The following is a 16,426-nucleotide window of genomic DNA, read 5'->3' on the forward strand; positions in this document are numbered from 1 at the left end:
ACGATCATGGCGTTGTAGGTCGTGGCACACGGGGCTTGGAGTCCTGCACTCATCGTGGGCGCAGGGGTCGTACAGCGTCGCGTTACACCCCAGGACCTGACAGTTGGTAGCCTGTAAGTGGAAAGATACATAAGTATCAGGAGAACACTTACAGCCTAACAATTGCTCCGCTGCATGCCGGAGCGTGAAAGTTAGATTAAACCAGAGCCCCGCCATAATACGTGTGGTAACAAGGTGGTTGTTGTCTAAGGCTACGCCGGAGACAAGAGAAAATACCCAACCAGGTGTGGTGGTGAGCTATGAAACCACGACGGAGAACGACGGAGATGGTATACACACAGTTAGATAATACTAAAATTCACCGTAAAATTAGGGTATATCCTTATATTTACGAAATATATATATAAATCTTTTCCCCGCTTACTAGAAGAGTGCCCTGCCCGGGTAAGAAGCAAGCTCTCCTCCGGTAGCTGGGAAAAAGGCATGATATAGTAGGCAAGCAATAGACCACTAGTAGTGACCACCCCGCCCGCTGGCGGAGCCAGACGAAAACTATAAACCAAAGGGGCCCCGGCTGCAGCGGAGGCTCTGTTCGTTACAGTGGGGGAAAGGTGGGACTGAGCAATGGGGGGGGTTCCCGGCGTGACGCGGCGGGAGAGAGAGAGGGGGGGGGTGGCCTACTCCTCCCCGTCTCAACAACTACCCGCTCGGAGACCCGGTACCCGAAACACGTGGTCGCCCTAAACCCCAGCTGGGAAGAACCCCTGGCCTCCTCAGAGAAGGAGGGAGGAAGGCTACTGAGGTTGTCATAGCAACCAAGGGGTCCACCAGACCCCTCCCTATACCTGTAGGGAGGGAAGGGGAAGGGTAGGTGCGGTGGAACACGTGGCCGCCAGTGGCCTAAGCCGCGATAGGAACACAACCGTGGGAGGGCCACGTGAACCAGGCTGTACCAATACATGGGACCATGCACCTAGGCTAGCCTAACACCCTAAAAAAGAACTAAAATTACATCATAACAGGTGGAAAAGACACTTTAGTAAAAGAAAAAGAAGCCCAGGAGGAGGCAAACTGTTCCGAGGAACAGAGGACTACTCGGAGCCAGCGATAGCCGATGAAGAGCAAGAGCTGGGATGCTGGGCCAGAATACAGAATAGCCCTAAATACCAAACTAAGAGGATGGTAGACCTGGCTAACCTTAGTTAAAAATACAATGTAAAAACGATGAACGTTGATAGAGTAAGCCCATAAGTACAAGAAGTCCCAGTATGGAAGACCGGGAATTCTAGACATGAGGCAGCATGGCGCCGCCACTAGCCGACCGGGAAACCGTATAGACCTATTAGAAGGAAAATACTGGTTCCTGGAAGACTAAAATACGGTAAAATACTACTTATGAGGCACTTAACTTAGCCGATGCGATGGCAGCACGTTCCATTGTAAATAAGTGGAGATAAATCCAAGAAATAGGCACACGTGAAAAAAATGTGTTCAACGCGTACCTGATAAATATTAAGGATGGTCGCTAGGGGCGCTGCTGTCCGTGGCGTCCTTAGTAGTAGTAGTAGCGGCCGCATCACCCGTTAGTATCAGCTCTCGCTAGTGGGGATTTTGGATTTGAAGGTCTAAATGGTGAATGACTCGTGGTAGTGTTCCCACTCGCCCCTATTCTCATACCGACACTTCTTTTTATAGAGTGAGCGAGTCAGTTTTACTGACATTTTCTTAATTTTGTTTTTCTCTGGTAAGATTTAGATTAATTTTGCCTAGAAAGAATGATATTAAGGATCCTTTCATAGGCCGACACGAGCTGAGCCCAGAAATCGAGTTTGCACTCAAGAGCAAATGTCAAATCTCGAGACAAGTTGTCAGTAATCCCGCAGATTCTTTGCAATCGTCTCCGTCCATGGGCGGAGACAAAGAACCTGTCCAAGTCAGTTCCTCTTCAATATCCCCCTCCGGCGTTGGTTATCCACACAGACGCCTCGCTAAGCGGGTGGGGAGGATATTCCCAGTTCAAGAAGGTTCAAGGAACGTGGTCTTCTCAGTTCCGCCAGCTTCACATAAACGTATTGGAAGCCATGGCAGTATTTCTCACTCTGAAGAGGCTTCTTCCAGCAAAGAACTCTCATATAAAGCTGGTCTTGGACAGTGCAGTGGTGGTAGTGCACTGCATCAACAGGGGAGGATCCAAATCAAAACATGTGAACCATGTCATGATAGCCATTTTCTCTCTAGCAACCAAGTACAAATGGCACCTATCCTCCACCCATTTAGCGGGAGTAAGTATCGTGATAGCGGATGCCCTGTCTCGATCAGTTCCTCTAGAATCAGAGTGGTCCCTAGACAACAAATCATTCCAGTGGATACGCCGAAGTGTTCCGGGTCTCCAAGTAGATCTATTCGCATCTCAAGCAAACCACAAGCTCCCTTGCTATGTGGCCCCCAACCTGGACCCTCTGGCCTATGCCATAGACGCCATGTCCATAGATTGGAATCAGTGGGAGAAGATATACATCTTCCCTCCAGTGAATCTTCTATTGAAAGTCCTGAACAAACTCAGGACATTCAAGGGACAAGTAGCTCTAGTAGCCCCGAACTGGCCCAAGAGCAACTGGTATCCTCTGCCTCTGGAATTGGGTCTCCGACCTCGACGGATCCCCAATCCCAAACTATCTCAGTCAGTACAAATGAGGACTGTGTTTGCTTCCTCAGGAATTCTCAAAACCCTAACTTTATGGACTTCATGAAGCTTGTGGCTAAAACAGATGCTAATATTGATCCTCAGAATATTCTTTTCTTAGAATCAGATAAGAGAGAATCAACTTTGAGACAGTATGATGCTGCTGTTAAGAAGTTAGCAGCTTTCCTGAAGGAAACAAACACCAGAACCATGACAGTCAACCTGGCTATATCCTTTTTCAGATCTTTATTTGAAAAAGGATTAGCAGCTAGTACTATTACCACTAATAAGTCAGCTTTAAAGATCTTTCAGTTTGGTTTTCAAATAGACTTAACAGACTCCTACTTTACGTCTATTCCTAAAGCCTGTGCTAGGCTCAGACCTTCTGAAAGACCTAGTTCAGTCTCATGGTTCTTGAATGATGTTCTCAAGCTGGCTTCAGACACTGACAAAGTTTCTTGCACATATATAATGCTACTGAGGAAAACTCTATTTTTGCTAAGCTTGGCCTCAGGAGCTAGAATATCAGAACTGTCGGCCCTTTCCAGAGATGCTGGACATGTAGAATTCCTCCCCTCAGGAGAGGTCTTACTATCTCCAGATCGTAGTTTTCTGGCAAAGAATGAGGACCCCTTCATGAGATGGGCCCCTTGGAAGGTCATCCCTCTTCCTCAAGACCCTTCTCTTTGTCCGGTGATGACCTTACGAGCCTTTCTGTCTAGGACATCCTCTAGATCCTCAGGCCCTCTCTTCATGAGGGAAAAAGGTGGTACTATTTCAATAAAGGGTATTAGGCAACAAATCCTTTACTTTATTAAACAAGCAAACCCTGAATCATCTCCCAAAGCCCATGACATCAGGGCAGTAGCCACCTCCATTAATTATTTCCAGCATATAAACTTTGATGACTTGAAGAAGTATACGGGCTGGAAATCGCCGACAGTTTTCAAGCGTCACTATCTAAAGTCTTTGGAATCTTTAAAATTTCCGGCAGTGGCAGCGGGAAACATAGTTTCCCCTGACACTGCTCAGTAGTCGTAGTCGAAGATCCAGATCTCCTTTCTGCCTGCCTCAACTAATAATGCACCTAACCCTACCGTTATGCTCTTTTGGTCCTTCAGCCTTAGCTGCTTAGGGGGATACTTATAGTGGTGTGTCCCTTATTTTTTTGCTAGAGGCACCCACAACTATATTGTATATGTATTATTTGTAACTGAGCGGTGTTGCTCCCCTTATTTTTATGCTAAGGAAGCACACCAATATATAATTGAGTTGCTTTGTAATTGTCATATTTATATAAGTTTCAGTGAGTGTTCTTCCTTTATGTGCTGTTTTATTGAACCTCACTTGTATTAGATAAGTTATCATAAGTTAGTTTAGTTATCATAAGTTAGTTTAAGTATAATTTTAAGGTTAACTGTGCATATTTAATTCATTAGTTTAAGTTAACTTTATTTTATGATAACTTGTAAGCTCTCAAATCAGATTATATTTATTCCTTTTTTACTTCTTTCGTTTTATTGAGACCTTCCTCTTTCTTATTTTTCCAATCTTGTGCTAATTCTCTGGTACTATTTCATGAAGCGACATGAACTGAGCCCAGAAAAGAGATTTTGACAAAGGAAAAATCTATTTCTGGGTAAGGGTTCGTGTCGCCCAGTGAAATCCCCCCCCCCCCTGTTCCCCGCCCTGCGGCCCAAGATTGGCATCTAACGACAAGGATTGCCACCAGAGGCGCTGCAGTCGGCGTGGTGGGTAGCGTAGTAGTAGTAGTTGCTGACTCCGACTGTGTATCAGCTCTTTCAGGAGGGGGATTCTGATGAAGGAGAATTCTAAATGACAAGAGGTTCGTGGTAGTGGTCTCACTCGCCCCAGATACCATACCGACACCCTCTTTTTATTTAGGGTGAGCGAGTCAGTTATTCTGACATCCTCTTGAATTTATTTTTTCTCTGGTATAATGTTAGTATCATTTACTTAGAAATAATGAACTTAAGGATTATTTCACTGGGCGACACGAACCCTTGCCCAGAAATAGATTTTTCCTTTGTCAAAATCCCTTTTTTAAGTTGAAATTCATTATCATTTTGGCGGTAACTTCTAACAATAGTCATACAGACAATAATTATCGTACTTTATCATATTCTTTGCAATTGGCGACGAAGCAGAAACGTGATAAAACATTTTTACCTTATATATTATTGGTATGTCTTCATAATACAAAGCCTATTCGATGAAAAATTCTATATCGGTGAAATCAGCTTTTATCTATGAGATTCTAGCTGACAAAATGTAAACATCGAATTATGGTAGTGCTCACAGCAACGTTATCTTTTGGTATCCTTTTGAAATTTTAATGGTATTGTAATTATGGAAGTAATAATATTTAGGATAAAATAATTGTCACTAAAAACTCATTATCAGTTTTGTGGTAAATTCAGTTCAGAACAATGCAGTCATATGAACAATGATTATCGTACATTATGGTATTGCTGTGATTGGCGATGAAAATTTAATAAAAGCATTTTTACCTTATAAATTATTGGCATATCTTCTTGATAAGTAGCCTCTTTGAGGAATAATTCCATCTCAGTGAAATCAACTTTTATTTACTATGTGAGGCCAGCCAGCTGACAAAATGTAAACATTTAATTATGGTTAGGATTTTTATCACATCACCATGACTCTTATACATGCATTAAGCTATTAATGTCCTTTAATATACAATTAGCTTTACCTTGGAATTAGTATACATTTTCATACGTTAACCAAAGGGGAATTTTTTAGTTGATGATAATGTTGTCCTCTTGTGGATTAAAACCAGCGCACAGAGGAGAAATCAAGACCTCAGTGATGTTACCGACTCGGCCAACAAGTTAGGTAATCGCTCACAGTAACATTATCTTTTGGTATCCTTTCGAAATTGTAATGTAGTGTAATTACGGTAGTAATAATGTTTAGAATAACGTAATATTCATTTTTTTCACGAAAAATTCATTATCATTTTGGTGGTAAATAATAATTTAGGTAATTTAGACAATCGCATGGACTGCATCAAATGTTCCCATTAGGGATTGGAGCGTCAAATGTATTTTGCAGTGTTTAGTACCCCTTAAACGCTGAGCCGCTATTTACCAAAGTGTTTCTCGTATGCCGGCAGTGTTCGGGAGTTAGCACTGAAGCGGAAAAAAGTTTTTTTCAAAAAATCACAGCACGCTTAGTGTTTAAGATTAAGAGTTCATTTTTGGCCCCTTTTTTTGCCATTGCCTGAAGTTTAGTATTCAACCATCAGAAATGAAAAAAAATATCATCATATATAAATACAGTGGTACCTCGACATAAGAAAGTCCCAGCTTACGAAAAATTCAAGTTACGAAAGCATCTAAAAAAAGATTTTTTTGGCTCTACTTACGAAAATAGTTCAGGTTACGAAAGGTTGTTGCTGTAAAGTCCCGAGATTCGCCCAGACCACTGAGAACAATTTTAAAACTCGCGTGCTGCCAGCTGAGTACTCGCCACCATCCTCCCGCTCTCCCATTGGTTCCTGATGCTAGTCACTGCCATAAGATCCCGCTCTCCTATTGGTCAGCATCTACCCCATGTGCTCTATGTATTCTATTGGTAAAAGGAAGCTGTAAATTGAAAAACTCATTCATGCATACATTTAATAAAAAAAAACAGTAGGTAAAAATAGAATAAAGAATAGAAATGAATGGTTATTATACTGTTTGGTAGTTTCAGTAGTTGAAGAGAGATAATGAAAATTTATGGCTAACTGTGTGCTAGGAAAAGTGATTGCTTGGTGATTGATCGGTACTCGTAAGTTCTGGATGTAAACAGAAGTTTGGAAGCTTTTTTTGTTTGTTTGATTGTCTATTATAGTTAATGGTTACTTAATAATTATTTGAAATGAGTACATGCAAAACATTTAATAAAAAAAAAATTGTGAATTAGATATCATAAAATATAAAATAAATCATAACTGCTGATCAATTGAAGCCAACAAAAGGGATTTTGACGTAAGGAAAAATCTTATTTCTGGGCGATTGGGCTCGTGTCGCCAGCGAAATATCCTTAATCTATTATTTATAGGGAGGGTAAATGTACTAACACATACCAGAGAATAAATAAATAAAGAAAAAGGTCAGTATAAACTGACTCGCATTCAACCTCCAAGAGGGTGTCGGTATGAACACTGGATGGCGAAGTGAGACACTACCACGAGCCAAATGCCAATAGAATTCTCCCACTACAAAATCCCCCAAGAGGAGAGCCGACCCACAGAGTGGGCAGCACTTACTACTACTACTCCATCCCATGCTGCCGAGGCTGCTGCGCCTCTGGTGGCCATCCTGAAGTTAGCAGACAATCTTGGGCGATGGGATGGGCAGGGCGGTGGGATTTCGCTGGCGACACGAGCCAATCGCCCAGAAAATAGATTTTTCCTTACGTCAAAATCCCTTTTCTGGGCTCAGCTCGTGTCGCTGCGCGAAATCGTACCAGAGAAATAGCACAAGATTGTAAACAAAATCAACAAAATAAAAGAGGTCTCAAATAAAAGGTAAACAAAAGTAAAAGAATATAATTGCTAATAAGGATACATATTACACAGTGATAACAAAATAGAAATATTGCTTAAATTACACTTAATTCTAATAATATTTTCTTAACTTAAGGTAATTTACATATACGTATACAGGGGTAATATGGCATATATGTACCAAAATGGTATCTGTGTAAAGCTATGTATCAAAAATTCTAGAGCAATTAACATAATAAGTTGAAACAAAACAAACTCAACAATAATAATATATAAAGGAATGTATATGACTTAATATACAAAACCCGTAACCATTACAATAAGATGTATCCCCTAGCATATAAAAATAAGGGGATGACATCCACGAGATCAATATCCATCATCAATTGTGAGTGTACCCCTAGCAAAAAAATAAGGGACACCCACCACATCATCATAAAAGCAGCTAAGACACAAGGTGACCGTAAATGAACAAGGCAGGAATAGACGAACTGTTGGGTGAGGCAGGTAGAAAGGAGGACTGGATCTTCTACTAAAGATTAGTTAGAGTCGGGGAGGGGAAACTATGTTACCCGCTGCTACTGCTGAAAATTTCAGAGCTTCCAAGGACTTTAAGTAATGACGTTTGAACACTGTCGGGCGATTTCCATCCAGTATACTTTTTCAACTCATCGAAGTTCATATGTTGGAATAGTTAATTGAGGTGGCTACTGCCCTGACATCATGTGCTTTTGGGAAAGAGTCAGGATTGGCTTGTTTAATGAAGTACAGGATTTGTTGCCTGATGCCTTTAATAGATAAAGTACCACCTTTTTCTCTTTTAAAGAGAGGACCCGATGAGGATGAGGAGGTCCTAGACAGAAAGGCTTGTAAGGTTGAAACTGGGCAAAGAGATACATCTTGTGGAAGGGGTAGAACCTTCCACGGTTCCCACCTCATCAAAGGATCTTCATTCTTAGTCAATAAAGCTACGTTCCCGGAAGACAAAGTAGCACCTTCCCCTGTGGGGAGGAACTGGATATGATCCGGATCTCTGGATAAAGCCGACAGTTTCTGAAATCCTAGCTCCTGAGGCCAAGCTTAATAATAAAAATAGAGTTTTTCTTAAGAGCATTATAAACGAGCATGTGTCATTATTGGTTTCTGAAGCCAGCTTTAGAACATCGTTTAAGAACCATGATACTGACGTAGGCCTTACAGAAGGTCTAAGTCTAGCACATGCCTTGGGAATAGACGAGAAGTAGGAATCTGTCAAGTCTATGTTGAAACCAAATTGAAAAATCTTTTTCAAGGCTGACTTGTTTGTCGTAATCGTGCTAGCTGCTAAGCCTTTTTCAAATAAGGATCTGAAAAAGGATATAGCTGAATTGATTGTCATGATTCTAATATCCGATTCTCTCAGGAAGGTTGCTAACTTTTTGACAGCAGCATCATACTGTCTCAAGGTTGAATCCCTTTTATCGGATTCCAAAAAGAGGATATTTTGTGGGGTCAATATTCGCATCCTTTTTTGCAGCAAACTTCATGAAATCCATAAAGTTAGGGTTTTGAGAATCCCTGAGGAAGCGAACACCGTCTTCGTTTGTACTGACTGGGAGAGCCTGGGATTGGGAATCCGAAGAGGGCGAAGACCCAGTTTTCCAGAATTAGAGGGTACCAATTGCTCTTCGGCCAGTCTGGGGCTACTAGAGCCACTTGACCCTTGAATGTCCTGAGTTTGTTTAACACCTTCATGAGAAGATTCACTGGAGGAAAGACTTAAATCTTCTCCCAGTTGTTCCAGTCTAGAGCCAGGCGTCCGTGGCATAGGCCAGAGGGTCCAGGTGGGGGCCACATAACATGGGAGTTTGTGGTTCGCTTGGGATGCGAAGAGATCCACCTGTAGACATGGAATTCTCTGAAGAATCCATTGGAACGAACTGTTGTCCAGTGACCATTCCGACTCTAGAGGTACTGATCGGGATAGAGCATCTGCTATGACGTTCCTCACTCCGGCTATATGAGTGGAGGAGAGATGCCAACTGAACTTGTCCGCCAGGGAGAAGATGGCTACCATGACATGATTTAGATGACGTGATTTGGAGCCTCCTCGTTTTATACAATGTACTACCACTGCGCTGTCTAGGACTAGCTTTACGTGGGAGCACTTTGGCGGACGTAACCTTTTTAGAGTCAAGAACACTGCCATTGCTTCCAGTACGTTTATATGGAACTGACGGAACTGAGGTGACACGTTCCTTGAACTTTCTTGAACTGGAATATCCTCCCCAACCGCTTAATGAAGCGGTCTGTGTGGATGGTGATCCCTGGTGGAGGAAACTGAAGGGGCACTGATACCGACAAGTTCTTGACTTTTGCCCACGGCGGAGTCGATTCTTTAGAATCAGAGGTACTGAGGATAATTTGTCCCTGGACCTGACATTTGCTCGTGAGCGCCAGATTCTGGTTAGGTCTTCAGTTTGGCTTTCATTAGGATGTTCGTCACTGATGCAAACTGGAGTGAACCCAGGATTCTTTCCTGAGTTCTTCTTGACGCCAGTTTGTGACTCAGAAATTGCTTGACTGACTTCGCTATTTCCTTCCTTTTGGTTGATGGAATCGACAGAGTATGGGAGGATAGATTCCATTGAATGCCTAGCCACTGAAAGTTTGACTCTGGAGTGAGTCTTGACTTGGTCCTGTTATCTTGAAGCCTAGATATTCCAGGAACTGAATCACTTTCAGTGTTGCTCTGTTGCATTCCTCGACTGTTGAAGCCCAGATCAACCAATCGTCGAGATACGCTACTACCATAACCCTTGCGATCTTAGTTGTTGAACTACTACTTCCGCCAGCTTCGTAAACACCCTGGGTGCTACGTTGAGCCCGAAAGGAACTACCTTGAAGGAGAATGTCTGGTCTCCTATCTTGAAGCCCAGATACGGACGGAAGTGTCTTGCAATAGGGATATGATAGTAAGCGTCGGTAAGATCGATAGAGGTGGTGACGGCCCCACGGGGAAAGTTAAGGGGTCCGCACCTGCGAGATCGTGAGCATCTTGAACTTGTCGCATCGAATGGCTAAGTTTAAGCGGGACAAGTCTAAGATTACCCTTCTTTTTTGTGAGCCTGTTTCTTTCTTTGGCACGCTGAACAAGCGACCTTGAAATTTTAATCTTTTGACTCTCGCTATAGCTCCTTTCTGAAGGAGATCCTCTGCATACTCCGTCAATTCCTTGGAAGGAAGTTGGCGGAAAGGTCTGGATGGGGGAGGGTTCTCTAACCAGCTCCAACCCAGGCCTTTTGACACAATGCTCTGAGCCCACTTGCTGAAGTTCCACCGGTGGCGAAAGTGAAACAGCCTCCCTCCTACCTGAAGTTCCTCATTGGTTCTGGTAGCCTCCTCGGCCTCCTCTGAAAGTTTTCCCCTATTAAAGGGACCTCCCGATCCTCTCCCACGAAAGGATCGCTTACCTCTGCCTCCCTTACTCGAGCGGTCATACTTCTGTGAAGCTTGACCCTCGAAGACCTGGTTGTAGGCCGGAGAGAGGGCGTAAGAGGTGGAGGGCTGAGGCTGAGGGGAGATAACATAAATAGGCTGCGACTGAGCCTTTGAGGTGGAAGGTTGGGCTGTTTGCACTAAGGGAACAGCTGGAACTTGCTGAGAAAAACGTGGCTGCTTTTCTGGTAGGGTGGAAACGTCTAGGTTCTTTTGAGCCTTACCCTTACCGGCTTGATCCTGCCGTCTCCTGGCCGTAAGACCCCAACGGTCTTTAAGGCTCTGGTTCAGTCTCGTAGCCTCTGACTGCACCTCCTTCACCATCGCTTCTGGGAAGAGGTCTGCTCCCCAGATGCTGGACGTAAGCAACTTATTCGGCTCGTGTCGAATTGTCGCTTCTTGCAGGACATGCTTCCTACAATTCGTCCTGGCAGTGGCGAACTCAAACATATCCGACTGCACCGTTTGAGTCAAAGATTTGGTTAGAAGCTTGAAGAGTGGCTCCGACCCATAGGCAATGGTAGCCACCTCGGTCATAGCCATGGAGTTAATAGACCTGGCTAATCGTGACTTGGCATCGAATTCTGCCTGGATAAGGCTATCTGGAAGCCTAGGTAGCTTCTCACCAAACTGCTCCATAGCACAGTCGGGTTTGAGTTTGCCAGCTGAGAAGGTGTTAGGTAAGTCTTCCCACAATTCACCGGCTGAAGGAAGTAAAGGAGACGTAGGATCTGCCTCCTTCAGTTGAGGCATGGAATCCCCCTTCTGGGCTGCTGGAATAGTAGTTGTTGCGATCTTTGTCAAGAAAGGGAGCGGAGTACTCTCTTCCATCGTAAAGATCGTAAACGGACTTTTAAAAGGTTGGATTTTCGTGTTGGAACAATCCATGTCCTCTAAACACCTGAGCCATTCTCTCTGAGCCTGGTCACGTGAATAGAGGACTGTCTCCTTTGGAACTTTATCATCCCGAGTCATGCCGAGGCGGTGAGCCTGGCGTAGCCGATGAACGGAGGCTGAAGGTCTTCCGGGTAGAACTCGAAGTCCTCAATTCTCCGAGTTCCACATTCCGGGATAGAAATAAGTCCGTCCTGGAAGGGGGCGTATGACGCTACTCTCCACGGGTTGTTCATTGAGAACGGAGGTAGAGAGTCATACGGCGGTAGCGGGCTCCACCTGTGCTGAAAGGTGGAGGAGAGGCTAGAGGAGCTGGCTCAGTCCGGCTATAATGGTGTCCTGAGAGGTAATCCTGTCGGACAGCCGAGAGAACATTTGTTCCATGCTATTTTTCAGAGACCCAACCAAATCGCCCACTTGTTGTAACAGGCCAGCATTGGAGTCCAAAGCTGGAGCTGCTGCGGAGGTGGAAGGGTAGCTCTGAATCGGAACCAAGGGTAGCGGAACTGACGACTCCGCTGGAGTGTGAGATCTCTCCCTGGAGGATCTACTCCTCGAGGACTTAGAGCCGGACCCAGAAGCTTTAGATCTCTCTGCTCCGGGGTTTTTGGCCGGAGACTTACGAGAGGAAGATGACGCCGAAGCCGTCTTCTTAGACGACGACGACGTCTTCGTCAAGGTTTTCACCGTTTGACCCTTGACCTTGGGTCTAACTGAAGCGTCAGGAGAAGTATACAGCTCATTACCTGTAAAGCCTTGGAAGGATGGAGAGGTTGCAGGGGTAGAAGAACCAGTTGCACCCAAGGGTAACCCTTGGGTGTCCAACGTACTTACCTCGACCAACAGGTCGTCTACACCTACCATAGGTTCTACATTGATATCCAACGTCGCGACTCCGTAGGAGATGTCCTGGCCTTGGTCCGTCAACGAGGCAGCCAACTGTTGCTGGATAAAAGCGATAGTCGGGGCCGCCTCTGCTTGGTCGACGTAGCCTGTAGCCTTGCCTCCGGGGAAGAAGATTAGTACCGCCAACCTATTCTCAAGGATGTAAGGCATACCCTTGGCGGCGTTTTTCCCAAACCGCCGACCCAGGCCCGCAGGGTTGCCAGTGCGGTATCCCTCACAGCCGGAGCTGAAGAGAGGGTATTGATTAGATTTTAAGAATAACTTAAAGCTAAAATCAATATAAAGCTTAGCTTAAAATTATATAGGGACTATAAGACCCCCTGAAGTTTTATCTTAAGTTAGTGATTAATGTAAAGACTTAAGCACTATAACAAATGAGGACCAGTTACCGGAGTTGGAATACTTACCCCGTCTAAGAGCTGGCTCACCAGATCGTAACAGATGGTACACGTCTCGTGGTACCAGACCTGGATATCCCCGTGCGGAGTCGCGCATGGAGCATGGGACGGCAACTTCGTGTCCACATGGGTCCTGAAGTGTGGCGGCGCATCCCGGATGCTCACAGTTGGTGGTCTGTAAGTGAAAAGACACATGAGTATCTTAAAGACTATCACTTACAGGCTAAAGAGCAGAAGAACTCCGTTACATGCCGGAGCTCGGAAAAAATTTGGGCATAACCCCTCCCTTCATTGCCTGAATAGGCTATGACCCCGGAGAGATCCGGTGAGACAGGTAAGGGAGGGGGGGGGGGTGGTTTAAGTACTTAAGATAAACTTACTAGTTTAACATAAAAGATCTTAAACCTAAAAACTCGGACGTACCCGGACTACGTCCCCGTGGCGTGGCGGAGTGTGGTAACTCAGCGAGACGGAGTTGGTAGAAGGGACCAACTGTATGTTCCGGCGCCACTCTGCTGGTGGACTAGTCTCTCTCCCCTGGGATGCCAGGTCTCCGTAGTAAAGGTAGACCCTAGTAACAGGAGGGAGAGCGGAGGGGGGGGGGGGGGGGGGGGGGAAAAAAGGGCATACAGACTCGGGGGGGGGGGGGGGGTCTAGTAACGGAGCGACGGGGTAGCAACGGAGGGGGGGAAAGGCCAGTCCCCCCCCACGCTACCACCCGACCGGACCGAGAAGCCGGGAGGTCGAGTCCAGTCTGGGTCCGTCCCGTCCCTCTACTCCCTCCGCCTGGGGGAGAAAGGGAGGCAGGCTCGGGTATACGGAGCGAGCATGGGCAGACCGACCCACCCCCCCCCCCCCCCCCCCCCCCCCAGACTCTATAGAAGAGCGGGGGGAGGGGGGGGTGACTGGACAGGCGGCTGGCTACCTCGTGATCACGTAGTGACCACGGGGCGGTAAGACAACAAAATAACTAAGCCTAGAACATAACCAACTGATCAGAGAGAGGCTAGGGAAGCAACCGAACTGAAGAGTGGTAGCATATAGGCCCTATGGGCCATAACCTAGGCTAAGCAAGCCAGACGCCTAACTAACCAAAACAATGATATAAATAAATCAAATGAATAATAATAAAAGAAAGAAAATAACATAGCAGGAGAAAAAATCCAGGAGTGTACGACTAACCCGAAGGCAAGTCTACCACTCAAAGCTAGCCGAGGCCCATACTAGAGGGCCGTGGCTAGGGTCCTGGATGGAAGAAGCCTACATAAGGTAAAAGACATGCATGCATGACAAACCGTGTAGACTGTACCCTAAACAAAGCGGATAATAGAAATAGCGTACTTAAGTAAGGGATGTTCTGGGTATGGATGACCAAGAACGAACCCACCACGAGGCAGGACCATGCTGCCATGCTTCCGACCTAGAGTACGTATTTATACCTAAAAAACGGCAAATACGGGCTCAGGGCCGGAAAAAACCAAATAGCAATAAACACTGAGTACTTAAGTTAGCTGCTGCGATGGCTGCACGCTCCATTGTAAATAAATCCAACGAAAGGGCAACAAAAAAACACAGAGTGAAAAAGGGCACGTGTGAATCGTGTGCGCTACTGAAAAGGATGGCCACCAGAGGCGCAGCAGTCGGCAGCATGGGATGGAGTAGTAGTAGTAAGTGCTGCCCACTCTGTGGGTCGGCTCTCCTCTTGGGGGAGGGGGATTTTGTAGTGGGAGAATTCTATTGGCATTTGGCTCGTGGTAGTGGTCTCACTCGCCATAGTGTTCATACCGACACCCTCTTGGAGGGTGAGCGAGTCAGTTATACTGACCTTTTTCTTTTCTTTATTTATTTATTCTCTGGTATGTGTTAGTACATTTACCCTAGAAATAATAGATTAAGGATATTTCGCGCAGCGACACGAGCTGAGCCCAGAAATACGTATTTTCTAGAATTCTTCTTCTGTTTTAATAATACGTATGTTTCATTATAGCTGTCAGTAACTCGGTATCTCCATTAGGTAAAGATAGAATAAAGAATAGAAATGAATGGTTATTATACTGTTTGGTAGTTTCATTAGTTGAAGAGAGATAGTAATGAAAATTTATGGCTTACTGTGTGCTAGGAAAAGTGATTGCTTGGCGATCGTTCAGTACTTGTAAGAGCTGAATGTAAACAAACGATTGGAAGGTTTTTTTTTTGTGTGTATTATAGTTAATGATTAATTAATAATTATTTAAAATGAGTACATACTAATTATTTATACATTTTATTAGCATATTCTAAGCTTTTATCTTCTTAGGTTTAGATATCAGAATCATAGACTAGGCTACAGTAACAACTGCTAACATAGGCTAGGTTTATTGCTAAGGGACATATGCTAAAGTCCTAATATATGCAGTAAAAATGGGGTTGAACATTACATGCAGTTGAATATTACTGAAGTATGTACAGTATTTTGCCTTTTTGGAGTCATTTTCTTCCGTCGGATCGGCGTCGTAACCCTAGAACATGTGTTGTAGGCCTGGAAATATAATTTACTGGGGTGCTTTTGTAGGGCTTAGAACGGATTAGGCATTTTACATGTAAAATGCAGTTCAAGATACGAAAAACTCATGATACAAAGGCCGCCCTCGGAACAGATTATTTCTGTATCTCGAGTTACCACTGTAATTGATTGTATATTACTAGACTGTAAGTGTTTTAGCTTACAATTGCAGTTTTCGACCATTTTGGTCGAGTTAAAGTTGACCGAAGGTCAAATTTTTTCTATTTATTGTGATTTATATGAAAATGTTAGTTATTGTTGTATTCTACATGAAATTGCGCATTTTCATATATAAAACTTTATGTAACGGTTAATATAAAATGGTGCAAACATTACAACAAAGTGAAGAAAAAATTTCTGAGATTTTTGCCCGAGTTACCGTGCGTGGATGTAAGGAAAAAGTGTTTTTCAAAAATTCACCATAAATTGAAATATTGTGCTAGAGACTTCCAATTTGTTGCAAAGTGAGGGTAAATTATTGAATATTACTAGAATGTAAGAGTTTTAGCTTACTATTGCGTTTTTCGACCATTTCGGTCAAGTCAAAGTTGACTGAAGGTTGAAATTTTGGCACATCTTGATTTTTATGAAAATATTTCAAAACTGATAAAAGCTACAACCGTAAGTTATTTATTGTTGTATTCTAAATGAAATTGCGCACATTTTCATATATAAAACTTTATTTAACGGGTAATATAAAACGGTGCAAACATTACGAGAAAGTGACGAAAGAATTTCTGAGATTTTCGGCCGAGTTACCGCACACGGACGTAAGGAAAAAGTGTTTTTCAAAAATTCACCATAAATCAAAATATTGTGCTAGAGACTTCCAATTTATTGCAAAATGAAGGTAAATGATTGAATATTACTAAAATGTAAGAGTTTTAGCTTACAATTGTGTTTTTCAACCATTTCGGTCGAGTCAAAGTTGACCGAAGGTTGAAATTTTGGCACATCGTAATTTATATGAAAATATTTCAAAACTG

General features: G+C 43.9%; 1 protein-coding gene across 3 annotated transcripts in view; it reads left to right on the forward strand.

Moving 5' to 3' along the window:
• Window positions 1-16,426, forward strand: part of LOC135196922 (meiosis-specific nuclear structural protein 1-like) — a 508,419-nt gene that overhangs the window by 380,320 nt on the left and 111,673 nt on the right. The gene's annotated exons all lie outside the window — the stretch shown is intronic.

This window comes from Macrobrachium nipponense, chromosome 18 (assembly GCF_015104395.2).
Source record: "Macrobrachium nipponense isolate FS-2020 chromosome 18, ASM1510439v2, whole genome shotgun sequence".
NCBI lineage: Eukaryota > Metazoa > Arthropoda > Malacostraca > Decapoda > Palaemonidae > Macrobrachium > Macrobrachium nipponense.